The following is a 13,309-nucleotide window of genomic DNA, read 5'->3' as shown; positions in this document are numbered from 1 at the left end:
ACGCCTAGGGGAATCCAAGATGGGGTGACTTTTGGGGCTCTCACCAGGTTCCGTTACCCAGAATCCTTTGCAAACCTCAACATTTGGCCAAAAAACACTTTTTCCTCACTTTTGGTGACAGAAAGTTCTGGAGTCTGAGAGGAGCCACAAATTTCCTCCTACCCAACATTCCCCCAAGTCTCCCTATAAAAATGGCACCTCACTTGTGTGGGTAGACCTAGTGCCCCGACAGGAAATGCCCTAAAACTCAACATGGACACTTCACATTTCCCCAAAGAAAACAGAGCTGTTTTTTGCAAAGTGCCTAGCTGTGGATTTTGGCCTCTAGCTCAGCTGGCACTTAGGGAAACCCACCAAACCTGTGCATTTTTTAGAACTAGACCCATAGGGGAATCCAAGATGGGGTGACTTGTGGGGCTCTCACCAGGTTCTGTTACCCAGAATCCTTTGCAAACCTCAAAATGTGGCAAACAAAACACTTTTTCCTCACATTTCAGTGACAGAAAGTTCTGGAATGTGAGAGGAGCTACACATTTCTTTCCATCCAGCGTTCCCCCAAGTCTCCAGATAAAAATGATACCTCACTTGTATGGATGGCTCAGGTGCCTGCAAGAGAAAAAGGCCAAAAACCTGTAAAGATGGAGGGGATAGCAAAGCGAGTTGATAAGCACATATTTTTCGTTTATACATCTTTAGGTTGACTCTGCTGTGGGGACCCACACAAGTGAGGTATCATTTTACTTGGAGGCGGAGAGGAACACTGGGTGGTAGGAAATTTGTGCCAGAGCGGTGATCCTACAAAGAAAAGTGAGGAACATATGTTTTTTTAATCAAATTTTGAAGTTTGCAGAGGAGTCTGGGTAAGAAATGTTGGGGGATCCACGCAAGCCACACCTCCCTGGACTCTTTGGATAGTCTAGTGTTAAAAAATGTCTGGGTTTGGTAGGTTTCCCTAGATGAAGGTTGCACCCGGGACCAAAAACGTATGTGCCCCCCCAACACAGGTAGTTTTGTAATTGGTCATTTTGATGTGTCCACGTACGTCTGTGATGTTCCAAACACTAAAATTGTGAAAAGAAACGCACTTAGGATATGTTAAAAAGACCCCTCACCGACCAACTAAGTTGGTGGCATGCTTCATCATTGGGGTTCCACCCGAGACACCTAGCGTGTCACGGGTGTGCTGCGACACCTGATTACAGCGGAGCAGGTTTTGTCATTTTTACCACACTTGCTGGTTGGATTTGGCACGAGGGTGAATGATGGTTCAGTAGATCAAATTTTATTAACAAGAGATTTCACAAAAATGAAATGCACTGTTAATAACTGAAAGGCCAAAAAACGGAACCAATGACTCACAGCTCGTGAGCTGTAAAGCCACGGCAAGGCACCAACCGCTTTACAGTCCATTCACATACCTTTCATACATGACATGCACAAGACCATTCATGCTGCCAGCCACAGGCCCAGCACATTACAACACTTGCATCAACAGACATCGCCACTCAAGGGTCCATCACTTACATACACCCACATGCCTGATACAGCAATCACACCAGCTGATGGGAGTGTGTGGACTGGCGCCTCCCCACGCATACTGCCAGCCAAGCGCCACCCCATGCACACCACCAGCCAAGTGCCACCCCATACACACCGCCAGCCAAGCGCTACTCCACGCACACCGCCAGCCAAGCGCCACTCCACGCACACCGCCAGCCAAGCACCACTCCACACACACTGCCAGCCAAGCACCACTCCACACACACCGCCAGCCAAGCGCCACTCCATGCACACCGCCATCACTTTTTTTTTGTTTTTAAACAACAAAGAAACCACTAACTAATTATAAATAAGTACAAAACTACAAACACAAAAGCTCCACCTGAATACATGACAGTAATGCCAACAATGAAACTGAAGATATGAAAATATAAAACGGCAGTTTACGCTCACAGTATTTCCCAGTAATTCTTCTGTGTGTGGCAACTCCTGAAACAGCCAGCCACACACAGCCCAGGCTTTGAAGGAAGTCCGGGCAGTACATCCGGCTTTCCCTCCGAATACCTCTTCGGACACAAACTCTAAATTTCTTAGCAGGAAAGTCTTTTTTGGGAGTGGGAAGAATCTGATCAGGAAAGTGGCGATCTTTCAATCTAGCCACATCCTTCACAACTGCTACTCTAGGAACTTTTGCATGATCCACCATAACAAGTCTCTCTATCACTGACTCCTGAAATTTAACAAATTTCATCCTTGACTCAAGGGAACAATCCTTAAACATAATAGAAGCATTAAAAGTTGCTAGATTAAACAAATGAATAGCAAACCTTTTATACGACAGGTAAGACTTACAAACAGCAGTGTAGGGTTCCAACCTTTGATCTACTCTATCAACCCCACCCATGTGCTTATTGTAATCTAAAATGCACACAGGGTTGCGCACTTCAGCAACTTGACCACAAACAGCAATATGTGAAGTACTCTCATCATGGATGGTAGTTAGCATGTACACATCCCTTCTGTCTACAAATTTCAGAGCTCCCAGCTCATCATTCCACAAGGCACTGCACTGTCCCCTCTCACGTTTTTTACAGACAAACTCATTTGGATAGCCTTTCCGGTTAGAGCGGATTGTGCCACAAGCAACGGTGTCCACTCTGAACAACTCCTTGATCCACTGAACTCCAGTGTTGAAGTTATCTACATACAAAGGGTGACCTTTGTTAAACAGTCGTCTACCAAGTTCCCACACATTTTTCTCACTAACTCCAAAAGTGGGCAGACAACCAGGGGGGTTAATACTGGAATCCCTACCAGTGTAGACCCAGAAATTATAAACATATCCTGTACTACTTTCAGACAGCATATACAATTTAATTCCATACCGTGCTCTCTTGCTAGGAATGTACTGCCTAAAAATCAAAAGACCCTTGAACAGGACCAAAGAGTTGTCTACACTTATTTGTTTGCCTGGAACATAGACCTCTGAAAACCGATCTACAAAATGATCAAGGACAGGCCTAATCTTAACCGCTTCTGTGCAGCGGACGTAACGGGTACGTCCCGCGGCACAGTGCTCATGTGCCGAGGACGTAACCATTACGTCCTCGGCACTGAGCTTAGAGGGAGCACTAGCACTCCCTCTGTGGGCTTCCCTCCCACCCCCCCAAGGCAGGGATGGAAGGGGAAGCCCTTCTCCTTCCACCCCCCGTAATGACATCAGCGTGCGATCGCGCGCTGACATCATTACAGGGTGCCGGTCGCACTGGAAGCCATTTGCTTCCAGTGCGACGAGGGAGAAACAGGTGAGTTTCTCCTCTGGCGGGTGGGGGGTTTGGAACAAAGAGGCACCGGGGGAAAGGAAAGGCTTTTCCTTTCCCCCGGTGTCTCTTTGAGTATTCCTGCTGCCCGATCCCATTGCGATCGGGCAGTAGGAATGCTCACTAGACGCCAGGGATTTTCTTTTTTTTTGTTTGATTGTGCTGTGTGTGTCGGGAGCGGCCACTTGGGCAAGGGTCGCTCCCATTTGGGGGGCATGTTTGTTGTGGCCATTTCTGCCCCCCTTGGGGGCAAATCGGCCTAATATTTTTAGGCTGATCTGCCCCCAAGGGGAGCAGAAACCACTAGACGCCAGGGATTTCTTTTTTTTCAAATTGCTCTATTTTGTTGTTTGGGAGCGGCCCCTTGGGCAAGGGTCGCTCCCATTTTGGGGGCATGTTACCTGAGGCCATTTCAGGCTATTATTTTTAGGCTGATCGGGCCCCAAGGGGGGTAAAAACCACTAGAACGCCAGGGATTTTTAAAAATATGTTTATTTATGTGGGGGGGGGGGGTCCCCCAAGGGGGGCATTGAACTGTTGGCCATTTCTGCCCGCCTATTTTCTTTAGGCCCATCTGCCCCCAAGGGGGGCAGAAGCCACTTAGACACCAGGGATATAGTGTGTGAGTTAAGGGAGCGGTGGGCGCCCTTTGGGGGCACGTGTACCAAGGCCATTTCTGCCCCCCTTGGGGACAGATCGGCCTATTATTTTTAGGCTGATGAGAAACCACTAGAACGCCAGGGATTTTTTTTATATGTTTATTTATGTGGGGGGCGTCCCCTTGCGCAAGGGGTGCCCCCTCAAGGGGGGCATTGAACTGTCGGCCATTTCTGCCCCCCTTGGGGGCAGATGGGCCTATTTTTTTTAGGCCCATCTGCCCCTAAGGGGGGCAGAAGCCACTTAGACACCAGGGATAGTGTGTGTGTTAGTGGAAGGGGGGGCGGCCCCTTGGGCAAGGGTCGCCCCCCTTTGGGGGCACGTGTACCAAGGCCATTTCTGCCCCCATTTCTACCCCCCTTGGGGACAGATCGGCCTATTAAGGGGGGCAGAAACCACTAGAACGCCAGGGATTTTTAAAATATGTTTATTTATATGGGGGGGCTTCCCCTTGGGCAAGGGGGCATTGAACTGTTGGCCATTTCTGCCCCTCTTGGGGGCAGATGGGCCTATTTCTTTTCAGGCCCATTGTCCCCAAGGGGGCAGAAGCCACTTAGGCACCAGGGATAGTGTGTGTGTTTTTTTTTTGTTTGGGGGGTGGCCCCTTGGGCAAGGGTCGCTCCCCGTGGGGACACACTACTAAAGGTATTTTCTGCCCTCCATGGGGGAGATAGGCCTATTTTTTAGTAGGCCCATCTGCCCCTATGGCAGAATCTAGTTAGGCACCAATTTCTAAATGCTTGATGGTGGGATGTTTGTCAACTGACGAAGTATTTGCATTTGTGATAAAAAAAATTCCTCCTTTTTGTTCTAGTTCAAAGCTTTTGCTTTCTTTGCTGTGGCTCCTTGCGGTTTTGGCGGTGGTTGACCTGCGGTTTGCATAGTTGCATGTTTTAGGTAAGTAAAAACAATTTACTCCAAAGGAGTATTGTTGCCATGCATGAATGACATGTTTGTAGGTGGTGTACTAAATGCAGGTTTGTGTGAAATTGTCCTTAGATTTGTGTTGTCTTATTTCTAATTTGCTTTTCTTTCTTTCTTTTTAGTGGGATATCATTGGTGATTGCTGTGTCTGTGCAGAGTAGTTGCTGGTGATTCAAGCTTTTTCAGGCAAGTGAGCGGTATCGTTTTTGAGTGTATAACTCTTACTAATAAAGCTACACTTTATTACTTATTTTACACAGTGCTGGTTGTTGGTGGTGCATTTGTCCAGTTAATTTTCGTAGGAAAGATCATGGATAGCTGCAGGATGACCTCTCAACAGGTGGTTGGTATGCTTTTTGAGTCATTGTCTGATCATGATTATGAGACAGACTCTGCATCTGAGGCAGAGGAGGAAGTGAGAGATTCTGGCAGTGAAGTTTCTGTCGGAGCGGAATCTACTGATGAGGAAGCCACACTCAGTGCAGATGAAGGGCCTGTTTCAGAGGAGGACACTGATGTGCCATTAGTGCAGCAACCTGGGGCTGAAAGGTTTCCCGTTAGAAGACCTGAACTCTGGGTTGCCCCAAACATGGAGCAGCCAGAGTTGCCTGCCTTTACTGGTCTCCCGGGGTGTAGAGTCAATACAGAGAACTTTTTGCCTGTCAATTTCTTTGAGTTATTTGTGGATGATGTGTTTTTGGAAGAGATTGTTGAGCAGACTAATTTGTATGCGGAGCAGTATTTGAGGGACAACGCTGCTAGACTTAGGCCACACTCTAGAGCTACCCAGTGGATTCCCACAAATTTGGAGGAGATGAAAAGGTTTTTGGGTTTGACTCTTTTGATGGGGTTGATAAGGAAGCCATCATTGGCTTCTTATTGGTCTACTAGTCCCTTGATGGCAACAACTATATTTCCTGCAACCATGAGTCGTAATCGGTATTTGCTTCTTCTTAGGATGCTGCATTTTATTGACAATGCATTAGCCTTGCCACGAGATCACCCTGATTCTGACAGTCTTTTTAAGATTAGGTCTGTCCTTGATCATTTTGTAGATCGGTTTTCAGAGGTCTATGTTCCAGGCAAAGAAATAGCTGTGGACGAATCTTTGGTCCTCTTCAAGGGTCGTTTGGTTTTTAGGCAGTACATTCCTAGCAAGAGGGCACGATATGGAATTAAATTGTATATGCTGTCTGAAAGTAGTACAGGATATGTGTATAATTTCTGTGTCTACACTGGTAGGGATTCCAGTATTGACCCCCCGGTTGTCCTCCCACTTTTGGAGTTACTGAGAAAATTGTGTGGGAACTTGGTAGACGACTGTTCAACAAAGGTCACCATTTGCATGTAGATAAATTTTACACTGGGGTGCAGTTGTTCAAGGAATTGTTTAGAGTGGACACTGTTGCTTGTGACACAATTTGTTGTAACCGGAAAGGCTATCCAAGGGAGCTTGTCTGTAAAAAACTTGAGAGGGGACAGTGCAGTGCCTTGCGGAATAATGAGCTGCTAGATTTGAAATTTTCAGACAGGAGGGATGTCTACATGCTAAGTACCATCCATGATGAGAGTACTTCCCCGTGACTGTTTGGGGACAGGTTGCTGAAGTGTGCAAACCTGTGTGCATTTTAGATTATAATAAGCACATGGGAGGTGTAGGTAGAGTTGATCAGAGGTTGGAACCTTATACTGCTATTCGTAAATCTTACGTTTTTTATAAGAAGTTAGCAATTCACCTGTTCCACTTAGCAGCTTTTAATGCTTCTATTGTGTTTAAGGATAGGTCTCCAGAGTCAAAGATGACATTTGTGAAATTTCAGGAGTCAGTGATAGAGAGCCTTATTGTGGTGGAACAGGCAAGAGTTCCTAGAGAAGCAGTGGTGGAGGATATGGCTAAATTGAAAGATTACCACTTTGCTGAGCACATTCCTCCCACACCCAAAAAAGACTTTCCAGCTAAGAAATGTAGAGTGTGTTTTCGAAGAGGTATCCGGAGGGAGACTCAAATGTACTGCCCAGATTGTCCTTCAAAACCTGGGCTGTGTGTGGGTGGTTGTTTTAAAAATCACCACATCTGAAGAATTACTGGGAACAACCATGAGTGTAAACTGCCTGTTTTGTATTTTCATGTGTGCAGTTTCATGGTTGGCATTTCTGTCATGTACTTAGTTAGAGCTTTTGTGTTTGTAGTTTTGTAATTATTTCTAATTAGTTAGTGGTTTCTTTGTTAAAAAAAGAAAGAAAAAAAAGTGATTCCATTGTGTGTGGAGTGGCGCTTGGCTGACGGTGTACATATTGACTTGCTGTTGGCTACTGCAACACACTGCCAGCCAAACACCAGTCCACACACTCCCATCAGCTGGTGTGATTGCTGTATCAGGCATGTGGGCGTATGTAAGTGATGGGCCCTTGAGTAGCTCTGTCTGTTGATGCGAGTGATGTAATGTGCTGGGCTCGTGGCTGGCGGCGTGAATGGTCTTGTGCATGTCATGTATGAAAGGTGTGTGAATGGACTGTAAAGCGGTTGGTGCCTTGCTGTGGCTTTACAGTTCACGAGCTGTGAGTCATTGGTTCCGTTTTTTGGCCTTTCAGTTATTAACAGTGCATTTCATTATTGTGAAATCTCTTGTTAATAAAATTTGATCCACTGAACCATCACTCACCCTCGTGCCAAATCCGACCAGTAAGTGTGGTAAAAATGACAAAACCTTCTCCGCTGTAATCAGGCGTCGCAGCACACCTGTGACACGCCAGGTGCCTCAGGTGGGACCCCGATGATGAAGCATGCCACCAACTTAGTTGGTGGGTGAGGGGTCTTTTTAACATAACCTAAGTGCGTTTCTTTTCACAATATTTGTGTTTGGAACATCACATAAGTATGTGGACACACCAAAATGATCTATTGTAAAACTACCTGTGTTTGGGTGGGGGGCACCTATGGTTTTGGTCCCGAGTGCGGCCTTCATCTAGGGAAACCTACCAAACCCAGACATGTTTTAAAAATAGACACCCCAAGGAGTCCAATGAGGTGTGGCTTGCCTAGATCCCCCAACATTTTTTTACCCAGACTCCTCGGCAAACCTCAAAATTTGCATAAAAAATCATATTTTCCTCACTTTTCTTTGTAGGATCACCGCTGCGGCACAGATTTCCTGCCACCCAGGGTTCCCCTCAGTCCCCCAAGTAAAATGATACCTCACTTGCATGGGTCCCCAAAGCAGAGTCAAAAGATGTATAAAAGAAAAATATGTGCTTATCAACTCGCTGTGCTATCCCCTCAATCTCTACAAGTTTTTAGCCTTTTTCTGTCGCAGGCACCTGGCCCACCCCCACAAGTGAGGTACCATTTTTATCGGGAGACTTGGGGAGCGCTGGCTGGAAATTTGTGGTTCCTCTCAGATTCCAGAACTTTCTGTCACCGAAATGAGAGGAAAAAGTGTTTTTTTGGCCAAATATTGAGGTTTGCAAAGGATTCTGGGTAACAGAACCTGGTCAGAGCCCCACAAGTCACCCCATCTCGGATTCCCCTAGGTGTCTAGTTTTCAAAAATGCGCTGATTTGCTAGGTTTCCCCAGATGCCGGCTGAGCTACAGGCCAAAATCCACAGGTAGGCAGTTTGTAAAAAAACACCTCTGTTTTCTGTGGAAAAATGTGATGTGTCCACGTTGTATTTTGGGGCATTTCCTTTCGCGGTTGCTAGGCCTACCCCCACAAGTGAGGTACCATTTTTATCGGGAGACTTGGGGGAACGCTGGGTGGAAGGAAATTTGTGGCTCCTCTCAGATTCCAGAACTTTCTGTCGCCTGAATGAGAGGAAAAAGTGTTTTTTTGGCCAATTTTTGAGGTTTGCAAAGGATTCTGGGTAACAGAACCTGGTCGGAGCCCCACAAGTCACCCCATCTTGGATTCCCCTAGGCGTCTATTTTTTAAAAATTCACAGGTTTGGTAGGTTTCCCTAGGTGCCGGCTGAGCTGGATGCCAAAATCCACAGCTAGGCACTTTGCAAAAAACAGCTCTGTTTTCTTTCTGAAAATGTGATGGGTCTACATTGTGTTTTGGGGCATTTCCTGTTGCGGGTGCTAGGCCTATCCACGCAAGTGAGGTACCATTTTTATCGGGAGACGTGGGGGAACACAGAATAGCAAAACAAGTGTTATTGCCCCTTGTCTTTCTGTACATTTTGTCCTTCCAAATGTAAGACAGTGTGTAAAGAAGACGTCTATTTGAGAAATGTCCTGTAATTCACATGCTAGTATGGGCATCCCGAAATTTAGAGATGTGCAAATAACCACTGCTTCTCAACACCTTATCTTGTGGCCAAATACAAAGGTTTTCTTGATACCTATTTTTCACTTTTTATATTTCAGCAAATGAATTGCTGTAAACCCGGTATAGAATAAAAACCCATTGCAAGGTGCAGCTCATTTATTGGCTCTGGGTACCTAGGGTTCTTGATGAACCTACAAGCCCTATATATCCCCGCAAGCAGAAGAGTCCAGCTGACGTAACAGTATATTGCTCTAAAAAATCTGACATCGCAGGAAAAAGGTACAGAGTAAAACGTGGAGAGAAATGGCTGTTTTTTTCACCTCAATTTCAATATTTTTTTATTTCAGCTGTTATTTTCTATAGGAAACACTTGCAGGATCTACACAAATGACCCCTTGGTGAATTCAGATATTTGTTTACTTTTCAGAAATGTTTAGCTTTCTGGGATGCAGCATTGATTTCTCACCCATTTTGGTCACTAACTGGAAGGAGGCTGAAAGCACAAAAAATAGTAAAAATGGGGTATGTCCCAGCAAAATGTCAAAATTGTATTGGAAACTGGGGTTTACTAATTCAAGTCTGTCTGTTCTTGAAAGCTGGGAAGATGTGATCTTACCACTGCAAACCCTTTGTTGATGCCATTTTCAGGGAAAAAACCACGAGCTGCCTTCTGCAGCCCTTATTTCCCATTAAAAAAAAAAAAAAAAAAATTTCACTGTATTTTGGCAAATTTCTTGGTCTCCTTCAGGGGAACCCACAAAGTCTGGGTACCTCTAGAATCCCTAGGATGTTGGAAAAGAAGGATGCAAATTTGGCGTGGTAGCTTATGTGAACAAAAAGTTATGAGGGCCTAAGCGGGAACTGCCTCAAATAGCCAAAAAAAGTCTCAGCACAGGAGGGGAAAAGGCCTGGCAGCAAAGGGGTTAAAAAGACGGTCACAATCAGGGTGATCTCGTGGCAAGGCTAGAGCATTGTCTCCAAAATGCAGCATCCGAAGACTGAGCAAATACCAATTATGAGTCATGGTTACAGGAAATATAGCTATTGTCATCAAGGGACTAGTAGACCAATAAGAAGCCAGTGACGGCTTCCTTATCAACCCCATCAAAAAAGTCAAACACAAGAACTTTTTCATCTCTTCCAAATTTGTAGGAATCCAATGGGTAGCTCTAGACTGAAGCCAAAGTCTGGCAGCATTGTCCCTCAAATACTGCTCCGCATACAAATTAGTCTGCTCAACAATCTCTTCCAAAAATACATTGTCCATAAACAACTCAAAGAAATTGACAGGCAAAAAGATTTCCGTATTTACTCTACACCCTGGGAGACTAGTAAAGGCAGGCAACTGTGGCTGCTCCATGTTTGGGGCAACCCAGGTGTCAGGTCTTCCAATGGGAAGCTTTTCAGTTGCTGGCTGCTGCACCATTGGCACATCGGTGTCCTCCTCTAAAACAGGCCCTTCATCTGCACTGAGAGTGGCTTCCTCATCAGGAGACTCCTCTCGGACAGAAAACTCACAGCCAGAATCTCCCTCTTCTGCCTCAGATGCAGAGTCCGTCTCATAATCATGGTCAGAAGATGACTCAAAAAGCACACCAATAACCTGCTGAGCGGTCAGTGTGCGGCTAGCCATGATCCTTTCTAAGAAGTGTAACTTGACAAATGTGCCAACAATATCCAGCACTGTCTAAAATAAGTAATAAATAAAGTGTGGCTTTATCACAAAGAGTTATGTACTCAAAAACTATACCACTCACTTGCCTGAAAAAGCTAGACTCACCAGCAACTACTCTGCACAGACACAGCAATCACCAATGATATCCCACTAAAAGGAAAAAAGAAAAGGAAATTAGACATAACACAACACAAATAACATTGTGCACAAATCAAAGGCTAATTTTACACACAATCCTGCATTTAGTATACCACCTACAAACATGTCAGTCATGCATGGCAACAATACTCCTTTAGAGTAAATGTACTTACCTAAAACATGCAACTACGCAAACCGCAGGTCAACCACTGCCGAAACTGCAACGGGCCACAGCAAAGGAAGCAAAAGCTTTGAACTAGAACAAAAAAGAGAAAGAAACTGTTATAATCACAAATGCAAATACTTCGCCAGTTGACAAACACCCCGCCACCAAACATTTAGAACTTTCCCCTGGTGTCTAGTGGTCTCCGGCAGATGGGCCTTAAAAAAACCTAGGCCGATCTGCCCCAAGGGGGCACCAATGGCCACCAGTACTGTGCTGAATCCTTTGCCCCTGGTGCCTAGTGGATTCTGCCCCCCTTGGGGGCAGATGGGCCTAAAAAAAATAGGCCGATCTGCCCCCAAGGGGGGCAGAACTGCCCAACAGTGTTTTTCCCCCTTTGGAGGGGCAACCCTCAACCAAGGGGCCACCCCCCACACAAAAAAACAAACCGTACATCATCCCTGATGTCGTCATGGCTTTTACCGCCACTGGGGGCAGATCAGCTTAAAAATAATGAGCCGATCGTCGTAAAACATTATGCCCCCTTAGGCTGCCCCCCCACACAAAGAAAACACACACACACACATACACACACAAAGAAAATCCCTGGTGCCTAGTGGATTCTCACCCCACTCCCCTTGGGAGCAGATGGGCCTAAAAAAATAGGCTGAAACTGCCCAACAGTGTTTTTCCCCTTTGGGGGTGAACCTTACCCAAGGTGCTACCACCTCACAGAAAAAAAAACGCACAACATCCCTGGCGTCGTCGCGGCTTCTACATCCCCCCGGGGCAGATCAGCTTAAAAATAATGAGCCGATCTGCCCCCAAGGGGGGCAGAAAGCATATAAAACATTATGCCCCCTTAGGGAGACGACCCTTGCCCAAGGGGCCGGCCCTCCACACAAAAAACACACACATAACACAAAGAAAATCCCTGGTGTCTAGTGGATTCTGCCCCCCGTGGGGCCTCTTCTGGGTGTGCAGAACTGCCCAAATGTGTTTCTCCCCCTTTTGGAGGCGATCCTTGCCCAACGGGCCACCCTCCACACAAAAAAACAAACCTGACAACATCCCTGGTGCCGTCTTGGCTTCTACCCTCCCTGGGGGCAGATCGGCTTAAAAATAATGAGCCGATCTTCCCCCAAGGGGGGCAGAAATGGCATAAAACATTATGCCTCCTTCAGGGAGCGGCCCTTGCCCAAGGGGCCACCCCCGCACAAAAAACACACACACACGTACACAAACAAAATCCCTGGTGCAATCGGGCAGCAGGAATGCTAAAAGAGGCATTGAGGGAAAGGAAAACCCTTTCATTTCCCCCAGTGCCTCTTTTGAAGCAATCCTCTCCCGGCGGGAAGAGAAACTCACCTCTTCCTTCCTCGACAGGCTGGAAGCAAATGGTTTCCAGGGCGTCGGACGGCCTCTTATGATGTCAGTGCGCGATCGCATGCTGACGTCATTAGATGGGGGTGGGGGAGACAGAGTGGAAGGGGAAGCGATTCCCCTTCCAGCCCTGCCCTGGGGGGTGAGGGGGTAAGAGTGAGGCCCTCATAAGGGGCGCTAATGCTTTCCCTTGAGGGCCGGGTCTAGGACGTAACGGTTACTTCCTGGGCACCCGAGCAGTGCTGCCCAGGAGGTAACCGTTCCGTCCAAGGCACCAGAGAGGTTAATAAAGATATTCATTCTTTGTATCTTTTGATTTTTAAGTCCAAATTCGAGCCACACTTGTGCTGGGGAGGTTGATTTTGACAAGCTGAAGAACGCTTTATAAACATTTGATTGGAGCTGATTTAAAAAGTCTGCTTCCTTACCGTGCAGAATTTCCAGACCATATGCCATTGTTGGAATGAGTTGAGCTTCCATTACCTTCAATAGATGACTATAGGAAGGACAGTTTAATTTCTTTTTCAGGACCTCAAAAGCAAAAGTTGACAAATGGGCTTTTGCGTGCAATGTGGCCAGATGCTTGCAATGTGGCCAGATGTTTCTTGAAAGATGACTGACGGCCAATGTGGATGCTCAATTACTTATAAGAGTGAACTTCCTTTACATATTTGCCCCTGATGTACCAGTTGAATGACTTGAACTTGGGGTCCACTAAACGCACTACTTTTGTTTTGTCAACTCTAGTCCTTGCACCTCAATGTAAGTGGCTTACTCATT

Source organism: Pleurodeles waltl, chromosome 1_2 (assembly GCF_031143425.1).
Source record: "Pleurodeles waltl isolate 20211129_DDA chromosome 1_2, aPleWal1.hap1.20221129, whole genome shotgun sequence".
Taxonomy (NCBI): Eukaryota; Metazoa; Chordata; class Amphibia; order Caudata; family Salamandridae; genus Pleurodeles; species Pleurodeles waltl.
Note: the sequence above shows the minus strand (reverse complement) of the source record.